Source organism: Balaenoptera musculus, chromosome 9, assembly GCF_009873245.2.
Source record: "Balaenoptera musculus isolate JJ_BM4_2016_0621 chromosome 9, mBalMus1.pri.v3, whole genome shotgun sequence".
In the NCBI taxonomy this organism is placed as follows: domain Eukaryota; kingdom Metazoa; phylum Chordata; class Mammalia; order Artiodactyla; family Balaenopteridae; genus Balaenoptera; species Balaenoptera musculus.
Window position 1 is genome coordinate 11,763,000 of NC_045793.1, and position 13,194 is coordinate 11,776,193.

General features: G+C 43.5%; 1 protein-coding gene across 2 annotated transcripts in view; it reads left to right on the plus strand.

Annotated features, from left to right (window-relative positions):
• Positions 1-10,210: 10,210 nt before the first annotated feature.
• TCAF1 (TRPM8 channel associated factor 1) overlaps positions 10,211-13,194 on the plus strand; it is a 45,105-nt gene continuing 42,121 nt past the window's right edge. For both annotated transcript variants that reach the window (XM_036863704.1, XM_036863708.1), the window contains exon 1: positions 10,211-10,340. The gene's annotated coding sequence lies outside the window, so the exon portion shown is untranslated. The remainder of the gene's footprint in view (positions 10,341-13,194) is intronic.

Genomic DNA, 13,194 nt, shown 5'->3' on the forward strand with positions numbered 1-13,194 from the left:
CCATCTGAAATATAGGCCTTAATCGTCTTGCCATCTTTGTTGAGTTTTTCACATAGATAATAACACAAGCAGTTGAATTTTAAATTTAATTTGGAAGCCTAATTGTGGTTAAATTTTCTTCAGAGATATTGCTCTGAAATTCAACTTTCAATAAAAAGTTTAATCGAAATGAAGTGTTTGTATATAGAATAACACTTAAGTAAAGTTGTGGAGTATAAATTGATCATAAATGAAGCAAGTGTTCATAGCAAGAAAAACTCACAAATTCCCATATTTTCTTGTAAAGCAACAACCAAGTGCTTTATAGGACTTAATACAGGTAGATTTGCACAGATAGAGATGTATTTCATTTTGTCATCAAGATGCATGCAAAACCACTTCCAGCCACACATTCTAGGTAATTCCAGTTAGAAGCATCGGTAGTGCCAAATTCTTCAGAGGAGATAATGGAATCTCCAAAGGTCAGGGAGGTTGTGTGATCAATAATGAATTGGGCCGGTCTCTGATCCAAATGCCCGACATCTATTTAACAAAATCATCCAACTGACTATTAAGACACTTTAACTTCAGTACTAAAGTGAAATCCCTACAGGAGAGTAAAGTTTGTGATCTCATATCCATCCAGTCTTCATGAATAACAAAAGTTGAGATGTCCTTTCCACCTGAATCCTCCCCCCGGCCAAGGTGGGGTTTGCTGCATCTCAGTCCTCTCTGCCTTTAGAAGCAAAGAGTCACCATCAGTTCCGCCTGTCACCTTGTCCATCATACTCTGAGACTTGAGCTTGGGTCTAAGATGCAGTCTCAGCCGTTCTATCTTGAGTCTCATATTTCTCCCTGGCTTTGGCTTCCTCCTCTTCCATTTCAATTATACATTAGCAAAAAGAACCCCAAACGGCTCTGAGCCTGGTTATGCCAGTGAGTCAGTCAGTTGTGTTTGACTCTAAATGCCTCCTGTCTGTGCCTTAGCTGAACCAGGTCACATTTTTAGGGACTTTATTATTGCCTTACAGAAAATTCTGTATAATCTCATTGCATAATTATAATTTTTGCCCATTGCCTAATAGACAGAAATCTGGTATGCACTTTCTCAGTCCTCTCTATTTTAGAGATCTGTATTCTGACTTACATACGATCTCATTTCTTTAGCATTTCTTCTTATCTCAGAACACTTCTGTGGAGAGTGGGAATTCTGAAATTTTGCTGGATTGTGACTTTGTTTCTGGGATCTTTGAGTAAAGAGTATTCACAGAATTGTAGATCTCAGCACTGAGGGGCCTTCAGAGATGATGAGGTCCTGCCCCTGACTTCAGGTAAGATCTTATCAGCCTCACCTGAAGCCAAGAGAGCTCAAGAGACCTGCCTAGGGTCTCATAGAACGGATGGGGGATCAAAGGCAGAAGGAAGTTAGGATTTACCCAATAAAATTAGGACATTTGGGGGACTTCTCTGGTGGCGCAGTGGTTAAGAATCCGCCTGCCAATGCAGGGGACATGGGTTCGAGCCCTGGTCCGGGAAGATCCCACATGCCACGGAGCAACTAAGCCCGTGCACCACAACTACTGAGACTGTGCTCTAGAGCCCGCAAGCTCTACTTGAAGCCCGCGCGCCTAGAGCCCGTGCTCCGCAACAAAGAGTAGCCCCTGCTCGCCGCACAACTAGAGAAAGCCCGAGCACAGCAACGAAGACCCGAACACAGACAAAACTAAATAAATAAATAAAAATTAAAAAAAAAAATTAGGACACTTGGTCACTTCCATTGTATGCAAGTGTCCATGGTTCTTGGTGTCAAACCCTCAACTTCCTAAGAACCAAGGGCATTTCTATACAAAAACTATGCTTGTTCACTGCTGTCCCCAAAAGCCAGTTACAATTAGATGCTTCCTCAAGACTTAGCTATAAAAGGAACAATAATTATGATAATAACAGGTTAATGCCATTTTTCTATTTTCCTACTGGTTTTCTTTATAGTTCTGAATATTGCAAAATGACAGTGAGGGATGTATTTCAAGCTGGAAAAGTGACAAAGGAAGAGGGAACAGAAACAAATCCTCACCAGGAAATAAAAGAGAAGTAAAGGACAAAGTAAGCTCCGGTGCCTCTCGGGACAAATCCCCGCTTTGGGCAGAAGGCCAGGCCCACGGGGAGGATGCCGAAGACCCGGCCCGAGGGAGCGAGCTGGAGGGCAAAGGGGCGGGAGAGAGTGACCTTCATTTTCAATCCAGCTGGACTGCGGGGAGACAGGAGCAAAGCCTCCGTCGCAGAGCAGAAGCAGGAACACGACACATTAGAGAAAATATCATTGTGTGGCTGGAATTTCCATTCGCTTCATTCTCCTACCAGGCGCCCAGCAACACGGCAAACAAAAGACTGGCCTGCTCACGGGTAACCGTCCCCAGCACCGGCACCCGCTCCTCCCAAGAAAACCGAGGTCTGAACGCGGAGCCCCACACCACGACTTCGTTTGGACAGAGCCTCTCTGGGGAGACAGAGGAAGCGAGGCGGCTCCATCCCCCATCACACCTCACTGCACAGCTTCACAAATGTCCCCTTGAAGTATCCGGGCCGTTTTCAACCAATGTTCTGCCCCAGAAGTGTCACCAGGGAAGCCCATTAACTATTTCCTGACAATAAAAATACAATCTGGGTAATAAAATAAAGCCTAACCTATTTTTTTTCCTTGTGCTTAGTCCGGTTTCACTTGCTCACAGCGGGTCACCATGCAGAGGCCTCGCACCCGGCTCTTCCGACCGGAGTTCCTAGTGCGGAATGGCTGCCGCCAGCACCTCGCCTCAGGCGGGCGTGTGCAGAAGTGAGGTGAACGACACTGCATCCAAGATGGCGACCGGGGGCCGTGTGCAGAGAGGCTGCACGTGACGGTGCAATCCAAGATGGCGGTCGGGGGCCGTGTGCAGAGAGGCTGCACAGGATACTGCAATTCAAGGTGGCGGCAGCGGGCGTGTGCAGAGATTGCTGTGCCCGGCACTGCCATCTGCAGTCATGAGCAGCAGATATATCAACTGCAAATCTGATTTTAAGATAGTAAATCTTCCTAACGTGCCCATACACTAGCTTATATTTCAAAATATGCCTTTCTCTCATTTTAGGCTCTACATGTGTTGGACTCCAGGAAGGAGAGAAAGGAGAGAAAAGCCCATTAGGCCACACATGTTTCAAACTATACGAAAACGGATTTCAGTCAACATGTGGAAATACTACATAATGTTTAGAAAAGAAGATATTCAGTCCATTGGAAGTCCAGATGGATACATTTATGTTGAGCTGAAATATATAAAACATTTCTAGAGGATAATTTGGCACTATGTATCAAAAATCTTCTAAAGGCTATGTCTTTTGGCTCATTACTTCTGCTTCAAGGAATCCATCCTATAATCAGAATGCAGATCAAGATGTAAGTAAAACAGATGTTTTTAACCAGACTATTTTGACTAGCAAATTTCTGGAATAACCTAATTTCAAAATGGAAAATAATTAAGTATAATTTCAGTAAATGAGTTGAACTGTTATACAGCTATTAAAAGAATATGTTTAAAGAATATTTAATGACATGGTAAAATGTCCAAAATATAAATCATGGCGAAAAGAATACGACATAGAACTGTACACAATACACACGATAATTTCAATTTTATAAATATCTGAATATACATAAATCTAAGATAGATACTTATATAGATAAATTAAAATTGATTAGAATGTTAACCACAATTATCTCTAATATTGGGAATACATATAGGTGACAAATATTTTTGTTCTCTGATTTTTGGTATTTTCCCAATTTTCTGTAATGAACATGTGGTAGTTTTATAATCATGAAAAATATGTTATTTTAGTATTTTATAAATAAACCAAAATATTGACAAAGCTTTATTCATGTCTAGATTCTATATAGTTAACATAGCTTTGGTAGTAAAGCTGGCAAAGTTAGAACACGAAAACAAACCCATAGACCAATTTGTCCCCAGTTGGTATTCCACAGAACTCTGTACCTAGATATCCCAGAGAAATAGAGTTTCATTTCTAAATAAATATACACAGCTTAATAAATGTATAACAGCTTAATGAAAACAGAATTTACTATAACCAAGTACATATATTCCTCCAATGTAAGAAGTTAAAATCTGGAAGTCTACTGGATCACTAAGAAAAAAACAGAAGAAATTCAATAAGATGCTTCACCCATTCCAGATTTTATATATTTGGGTACACTAAGAAATAAAAAGATATTTTATTTTTATTATAACCTGATAAATATTATATCAATTTTAAATCAATAACTAATATCATTCTTGATAGTTTCTTTAAAAAAAATCAGTAGCATTCCTTCAGACTAGCAATGACCAGTCAGAAAATGTAATGAAAACACACACACACACACACACACATACACACACACACACACTATTTTAGTTGGAAAAAAAGCAGGATATAAATAGGATTTATACCCTGAAGCCAAACCCTCACATAATCACAGTGTTTGCATACCCAGGTTTGGGTTTGACCTCTTCAGCCCTGCTGCACCTGCCATTGGAAGTCCATCAGTCACGTTGGTAGGTTGCACCATTTCTTAGGGATGTTTTTTAGTTAATCCACATGGGTATCTAACTTAGTGAGGATGTTAATTTTTCTATCCATAAGCAAATCAAAACATAGAGGTATGGGGTTTTGTTTTGTTTTGTTTTTGGCAACAGCCGAGATTGAGGGCAGAGGATTCTAGATAAAGAGGGTCACTATGAACATGGATTGACCATTACTAGACCAGACATGGAGACCCTAGAGTGTGATGGGTTCGGGGAAGAACTTGCAGTTAGCTTAAGGGATGTGGGTGGGTTGAGAAAACAGGCTTCCCTTACATCCAAGGGTCTGCTGGAGTCTCCTGCCTTTCAGAACACACAAGTCTAGGTCAGCTTCCAGCCCCTCTGGGACTTGCTGGCCTAGTATTCAGGCCCTGGTTGAAAGGGATGAGGGTAGAGCAGCTGGCTGGCTCAAGATGGATGGATGAGTTGGGAGGCTTCCCCTGCCCCAAGCTCTGTTGAGGCAGACCCCTAGTGTCTTCAGGATCTGGGAGCTTCCTCCAGGAATGGCCAGCCTAAATCTGACTTGCCCAGGGTCACATGCCTAAAATCCAGGCCCTGAATCTGAGGGAATGGGGGCCTGGGAAGAAGCTAGCTAGAGGAAAATGAGTGGATTTGGAGTCTCCCATGCCCCCAGGCTCTGGTAGTGCCATCATCAGTAACTTCTATAAGCCAAGGAATGTCTGAGAGTGCCTCCCCAAGAGTGTCCCAGCCTGAGCCTGGACCAAAAAAAGTGTCAAGACTTTTTTTTTTTTTTGGATCCTGCTTTAAAATAGATTGTTTTTCTTCCCTTAGAAGGATGTTAGGTTATTTTTTTTCTTTCTTCAAAACACCTTATTTGAATTTCTAAATGGGATTTAAAGAGAGACAGACAGAGAGCAAAAGAAAGAGACTGCAGATTTAGGGTAGAGAGACTATTTATTTGAGAGACTAGGAGAAAAATGACCCATAAAACTTTTTTAAGTTAATGTAAAAAGTGTGATCACTTCAGAATTCTATAAAAGAAAATAGATGAAATCCTTCCAGAAACGTGTTGCTTAGCATAAATGCTTACTTCTGTTAGATGGCAGCTGTAGGAATTTCCAAGTAAAGATGGCAGGAGGCCAGATCACAAAATTCCCTTCCATCAATATGTAATGAAATTAATTTAAAGAAAGGTGTAAAAGCGCAAAAGAAATATTTCTTATCAGTACAAGAAGGAATGGGGGCACAACCTCATTTCATAAACTTCTGAAAGTGAATATAATTTAATAATAAATGCATGGCCCTTGCTATATACCAGGCTCTCTTCTAGCCATGTCTTATATAAAAATGGGTATTTGAAGCCAGCTTCCAGATCCTGCCTCTACAAAAAATTAGATTTTGGTTCATCCTGGAATAATGTTTAAACACTACCCTCACTCATGTTGCTAACAGCCCCAGCAGAGGCTGAGAAATTGTACTGAGGGAAGAAGGTGAGTGTATAAAATGCTAAGAATTCTCACTGCTATCATCCAGTCCTGAGACAGTGGAATGACATGGTGAGTAGCCCTGGAAAAAGTCAGAGTACAATCTTTCAGATGTAGAAACTTCTCTCTACCTCCATCATGGTCTTGGCAGAGAACAGGGAAACCTGCAGCACTCATGGTTTCCCAGGGTTCAAAAGTATGATGCCATGAGTAGAGGACACACCCAGCCCAGTGGAGAAAACCCTGGTGCAGAACACTTATTATTTCAGATGTTCTTGTTGTAGAGAAACATTTACCTGAGCAATTCTTCATCTTCTTTGTTGAATTCAAGTTAGCTTACAAGTAATACTGTTATGGAATGAACGTGTCCCCCAGAATTCATATGTTGAAATCTTAAACCCTAATGTGATGGAGGTCATTAGGTTATGAGGTTGAAGCCCTCAAAAATGGGATTAGTGCTCTAGGAAGGGGATGAAGAAATCTGAGCTCTCTTTCTCTGCCATGTGAGAACATCAAGAAGACACCATCTATGAACCAGGAATAGGGTTCTTGCCAGACACCAAATCTGCTGGCAACTTGATCTTGGATTTCCCAGCCTCCAGTACTGTGAGAAATAAATATTTCTTGTTTAATTCACCCAGTCTATATTTTTGTTATAACAGCCCAAACTATCTAAGACAGATACCTTTTAAATTAAAAATAGTATGTACAGTATGATCCTCTTTATGTTTTTCCTTTTTTCCCCATCTATTTATGCACTTATTGCTTTCATAAAAATGAGGAAGTCATTATCCTAAAAAAAAAGATAGCACTTAACCTTTCTTTTTAAAAAAAATTCTCCAGCTTAATGTCTTCCTCCAGTTTTCTCCCATCCTCCCACTGTTCCTAATTTGATTATATTTATTTCTCAGTGAAGTTCCTACTTAAGACTGAGCAAACTTGATTTCCAAACACAAAATATTCCAAGCTTGAGCTTTAAAAATTTTCTTCTTTGCGTTGGTGTTTGTAATAATTCCATTTTAAACATCTATTTTAGTCCCTATAAAAGTCCATAGGGAGGGATGTATGAGGAGATGAGGAAAAAAATGGGGAGAGAAGGAAGCAACCATAAAGACTCTCCTGTAGCAGATTCCCTTGGGGTTTTACCCCAGACTAGGGTGAAGAGTTACAATCAGTGTACTGAAATCTCCCCCTTCCACAATGGAAGTCCGTTTGCTATACAACATAGATCTCTAACGGGTGGTGAGGAGAAAAAAAGCACGAGGAAACACATGGAGTAAGGCCTGTCCTGAGTTCACCCTTCGCTTCTGTGAATAAAGAGGAGCCCCTGTGAGGGGCTTGTATTCAGGAGTTAACAGGAGTGACCAGCAGCAGAGCCATGTAGAGGCTGGGAGCAGTGTGGGGGGCACGGGGGGTGCACATAGTGCTGGTCAGCAAGTTCCAAATGAATAACCCAGGAGAAGGTGGGGGCCGTATTAGTCAGAGTTCTCCAGAGAAACAGAACCAACAGGATAGATGGATGAATAGATAGGTAGATAGATAGATAGATAGATAGGGAGAGATTTATTGATATTATCAGGAATTGGCTCCCACAATTATGGAGGCTGGCAAGTCTCAAAATCTGCAGGGTGAGTCTGCAAGCTGCAGGCCCAGGAAAGTGGAGGGTGTAACTCCAGTCTGAAGGTCAATAGGCACAACACTCAGGAAGAGCCCACGGTTCAGCTGGAGTTTGCAGGCAGGACAAAAGGCCACATCCCAGTTTGAAGGCAGGAAGAATTCCCTCTTACTCAGGGGAGGGTCAACCTTTGTGTTCATAGCACAACCTCTGCTCCCTTCTCCCATGCCTCCTTTACTCGAAACCCCGGCATGTCATGAGTCCCCTCACTTCCCTGCAAAGTCTGATCTCCCTCAGAACTACCCTACCAGGCCTGACCTGGGATCGGAGGGCAGACAACGGGGTTCACTTCTCAGAGGTTTCCAGAAGTGAGCAACCCGGCAACCCAGGCACAGAGGGGTAGTTTCTGACTACAAAGTCCTTTGAAGGTGAAGGGAAAAGCCAATGTTTGTGCAGTTGAGTGGGGCATCCTGGGGGACCCGGTGGATGCAGATGGGTGTTGAGGGATTGCAGACTGAGTGTTGCTAAAAGACCTGGGCTCCTTGGCCTTGAGCTTTCTCTCTTTCTCGTTCTCTCTGCCAAGACAGCTGCATTTCTCTCTTGCCATATCCCTCCTCCTCTCAAAAACTGACAGTCAGAAGGCAAGTACATGCCTGCCTGCCCACACTCTCTTCCCAGACACAGCAGCAGAGCCCACCATTTTCAGCTGGGGTTGTTTTTGCTGTGCAACTGGTCACAGAGTTTCAGAGCTAAAGCATCTCCTCCAGTCTCCATCTTTATCAAAAAAGGAATACTGAAACACAGGCAGCAGAAAGGGTGCGCACAGGTGGAGATGCAGCACGCCCTGGACATTCAGATGTCTAATTAGGCTCCAGTGGTTTCAGTACAAAATCCCTGAGGCCAAGATCACTGGCCCAGTCCTTTAGGCTTTGCTGTGAGTGTGTGTGTGTGTGTGTGTGTGTGTGTGTGTTTTGGGGGCTGGCAGGAGACAAGGCCAGTGCAGCCTGTGAACCTCCTCCAGCCTGCAAACACAAGCAGACTACGTGGACTTCAGCCCGCAAATTCCCTGCCAGTGGGGACCAGGCAGTTCTGCTCAGCTCCTCTCCTCCCACTGCTGCCTCCCCCCACCCACAGGCCCCTCGCCCCTCCTCCTCTGACGTCACCGACATGCTCTTTGCAGACTGGCTCTGGGCATGGGGAGGAAAGTCTGGCCTTGGGGAGGGCCTGAAGAGGGAAGGAGGGAGAGAGGAGCCCACGAAGACTGGGAAGTTACCTGACAGCCCCTGGGAGTTTAGAACGTCCTTCTCACACATGTCACATGTATGTCAACAACTCTGAGAAGCAGCAGACTTTTCAGCAGCAGTAGAACAACGCAAGTGTTCTGGTGATAAGATGTTCTACCCACAACACTTCCTACCCGTAAAAAACTAAATTATCTGGGGGACAAAGATGAACAACGTAGAAGGGAGAAGATGAACAGAAAGACCGAAGGAAATGAGCATAAAAAGGGCAGTAGATTTAGAACTGAGGGATGCCTGCTGGGTCCAGGACACAAAGGAACAGGTCAAACTCACTCAGAAACAAATGAAAGAGGAGAAGCAGAGAATGGGATGTGATGACAGAAACAGAGATCCAAGGGATGAGATTGTTGGCTTTGAAGACGGAGCAAGGGGCCCAAGCCAAAGAATTTGGGCAGCCTCTTGAAGCTGGAAAAGGCAAGGAAATCGATTCTCCCCTAGAGCCTCCAGAAGGAACTGGGAGCCCTGCCTACACCCTGATGTACCCAGTGAGATGCTCACTCGCTGGACTTCTGACCTACAGAGCTGCAAGATAGCAAATGTGTTGTTTCAAGGCACGAAGTTCGTGGTCATTTGTTAGGGCACCCATAGGAAAGGAATGCACTCCCCAGCTGGTAAGTAGAAGATGTGGCAGTGGCTTCAGAGTTCAGGCTTTCAACAGCTACACCTTTCTATCTCTCCCTCATGCCCAGTATCTGTCACCTATTTGTTGGTCAGAAAAAAATTTTAACACCTTCCTGTTTTATTTGGTTTATAAAACAATACATGTGATATTTTTTAAAAATTCAGTGGTTATGAAGATAAGTATCAATAGCCAACTTCTTCATTCTTAGCCCTTCGCCCTATATAAGCACCGTGAGATTGTTTTCTTTTTATATAAGCACGTAACCATACCCTCCATTTTAAGGCAACTTCATTCTTTTAATTAAAAACATGTTTAGGACCCATAGACTTAACTCGTCCTTGGAAATAATTGTGCATTATACTATATGAAAATATATTATTATTTTCAACCGCTCACTTGTTCATAGTCTGACGGATTTCTTTTTCGACAAATTGCCCTGCTGCACTCCCAGCGCAGGGGCTGGGGTCTGCATCCTGAATTTAAGGCTGCATCTTCGTGCAAAAACTGACACAAAGCGGGGCCTCTGCGATTGGGGTGGCCGGCCAGGCTCCGCCCCCACCACCGCGGCCACCAATCAGATCCCGGGACCGCCCCCCTCTTTGGCCCCCCCCCCCACCCCGTCCTTTCTACGTCCCAGTCCTCAGTCAGCGGCCCAGTCCCTTTTCGCCTGAGGAGCTCCTGCCCTTTGGGAACCGCCGCCGCCCCCTCCCAGCCGGTGTTCTCTGCCCCCAACCCGCGCTGCAGGGAATAGCGGGGCTAAGGGTGAGTGTGGGCCCGCGATGGGCTCTGGACCGGAGAGGCCTGGCGGTGACACAGGCCACAGTCCGGAGCGCGGGTGGCCGGGCGGGGAGACGGGCGACGTGGGCGATGCGGATGCCCGGGACGTGCGTCTGTGTGGGGCCCGGGAGGCGTGAGGGCTGCCGTGGGGCCTCTGCGGTACCCAAGGGGAGGCAGCAGGTGAGTGCCACCGAGGATTGCTTGCTGTTTTTCTCGGCTCCTTGTCTGGTGTCTGCCTGCAGCTCCATCTCTGTTCCCTTCTTGCTTCGTTGTTACTCACCCTTGCTGCTCTGGAGGCGCGGGACCCCCTGTTTTCTTGTGCTTTTTAGTGCTCCGAAGGGAGCCGTCGAGATTTCAGCTGAAAGGAACCGTGGAGGCGATGTCATTTCATCTCCCAGGGACTTGCTCTTGAATTCTTTGGGGGTGGCTTGCTTCTGCAGAGCCCGCAAGGTGCAAGTGCTTTCCTCCCCAAGTGCTCTACGCGCCCTCAGGCTCTGAGTGTGTCTGCGGTGGGGGAGTGAGGGGCAAGGTGAGGTTGAGTGGGTGCGGGGAGTCGGGCGGACTCTTCAGTCTGCAGTGCCTTTGGCCTGAGGCAGTCAGGGTTGGATTGAACAGTTCCCAGGTAAACAGACCCGAGCTGGCCCCTGATTTGGCTCAACCTGAAATGGAGGGAGAAGGCCTTACTCATAGGAGAAAAAAATTTACGAATCAGATAATCATGGAAACTTCTTGGAGGAAGTGCAGGTCTAACTAGACATAAAAGACAGAGCATATGTCTAGCTGACCATCCATCCATCTATCCATCCTTCTGTACCCCAAAATATTTATTTGTGAATTGACTTCACTTCAATACTTTGCTTTCTTTTTTTCTTTGATTTTTTAAAAATTTATTAATGAAAGGTATATACGATAATAAAGTGAGTGCCTGACCATCTCCTAGGTCAAGAAATAGGACATAGCAGTACCCTAGAAAGCCCCTTTGTATCCTAGGTCATGCCTATCCTTCTCCCTTCCCTGAGAGATAACATCTACCCTGATTTTTTGTATTAATCATGCCTTTGCTTTCCTTTATAATTTTACCATTTGTGTGTATGTTCCAAAAACATATATATGTGTTGGCTTTCCCTATTTTTTACTTTCGTATTAATGGCATTGTACCATACGTATTCTTAAGTTTTTGAGGTTCACACCAGTTGATGAGTCCTTCATTTTCACTGTTTATGGCTTGAGTCTACTATAATTCATTCATTCTACATTTGTTGGTTGTTGCTCCTTTGGGGTTTGGTTTATATTAGTTATCTATTGCTGTGTAACAAATTACCCCAACACTTAGCAGCTTTAAAACAAAACAGACAAACAAAAAGCCTATTATCTCACAGTTTCAGTGGGTCAAGAATCCAGGAGGAGCTTTGCTGGGAGTCTGACTCAGTGTCTTTCTCAGGCTCTAAGCAAGGTATTGGCTAGGGCTACAGTCATTTCAAGGCTGGGTGGAGGGAACCCCTTTAAGGCTCACTCACATGACTGTTGGCAGGCCTCGGTCTCACTGGCTTTGGTTGGACACATCACTTCTTTGTCATATGGGCCTCTGTATAGGATCAGCATGGCAGCTTGCTTCCACCAGAGTGAAGGTTTCCAGAGACGGAGAAAGACGAAAGCCAGAGACTTTTTGTAACCTAATCTCAAAAGTGACATCCCATCATTTTTGCCGTCTTCTGTTCATTAGAAGTGAGTCACTAGTTCAGTCCACACTCAAAGGGAGGGGGTTAAACAAGACCATGCATATCTGGAGGCAGCAATTATTGGGGGCCATTTTAAAGGCTGCCTACTACCGGGGATATTAACAAATAATGTCCTCTAACTATCTTGTACATGCCCTCTGGTTCACGTGCACCCATTCACTCTGGTTCCTTGGAGTGTACACCTAGGTGTAGAATACTGGGTTTTAAGATTTGTGTATGTTCAACTTTCTTAGGTTATTGCTAAACTGTTTCCAAAGTGTTGAGCCAGTTTGCACTCTCTCCAGCAACAGATGGGAGTTCCTGTTTTTACATATACCTGTCACAATTTGGTATTATCAAACTTCATTTTTAGCCAGTCTAGCAGGCATGAAATAGCATTCAGTTTTGATTTTGATTAACATTTCTCTGATAACTAATGAAACTGACCATATTTTCATATAATGATGAGCTATTTTCCTTTCTCTCTGAGAAATTCTGCTTCCTCTCATTCATTTTCATATTGGGTTGTTTGTATTTTTCTTATTGTCTATTGGAATGCTTTCTTTACATAATCTGGATGCTAATCAATCCCTAGTTAACCATATATGCTGCAAATATCTGCTTTCAGTTTGGTGCTTCGCTTTTCTTTCTCCTTATGTCTGCCTATCTCTGCCAATGAATTAAGTTTTGAATTTTAATTTCAATTTTACTATACTTTCCTCTAAAAGTTTTTAAAGTTTTGTACTTGGCAATGTCTTAATCCACCTGGAAGTTTCTGTTATACTGTTTACTCCATATGAATAATCAACTGTCCCAGCACCAGTGATCTGCATGAATCAAGTTTTTCATATATGCATGAATTTGTTTTAAGCTCCCAACTCTCTCTGATTATCTATTTGTCTAACTCTACATCAATACAAAATTGTTTTTAACTACTATAGTTTTATAATAAGTCTTTAAATCTGGTAGGAAAGATTCTCCCACCTCTTCATTCTAATTCAAGAGTTTTTTTTAGCAATTCTTGGATCTTTGATCTTCCATATAAATATTTAAATAAACTTGTCAAGTTCTTCAAAACAGGAAACAAACAAGCAAAGAAACAAACTTGCTGGAATTTTTAT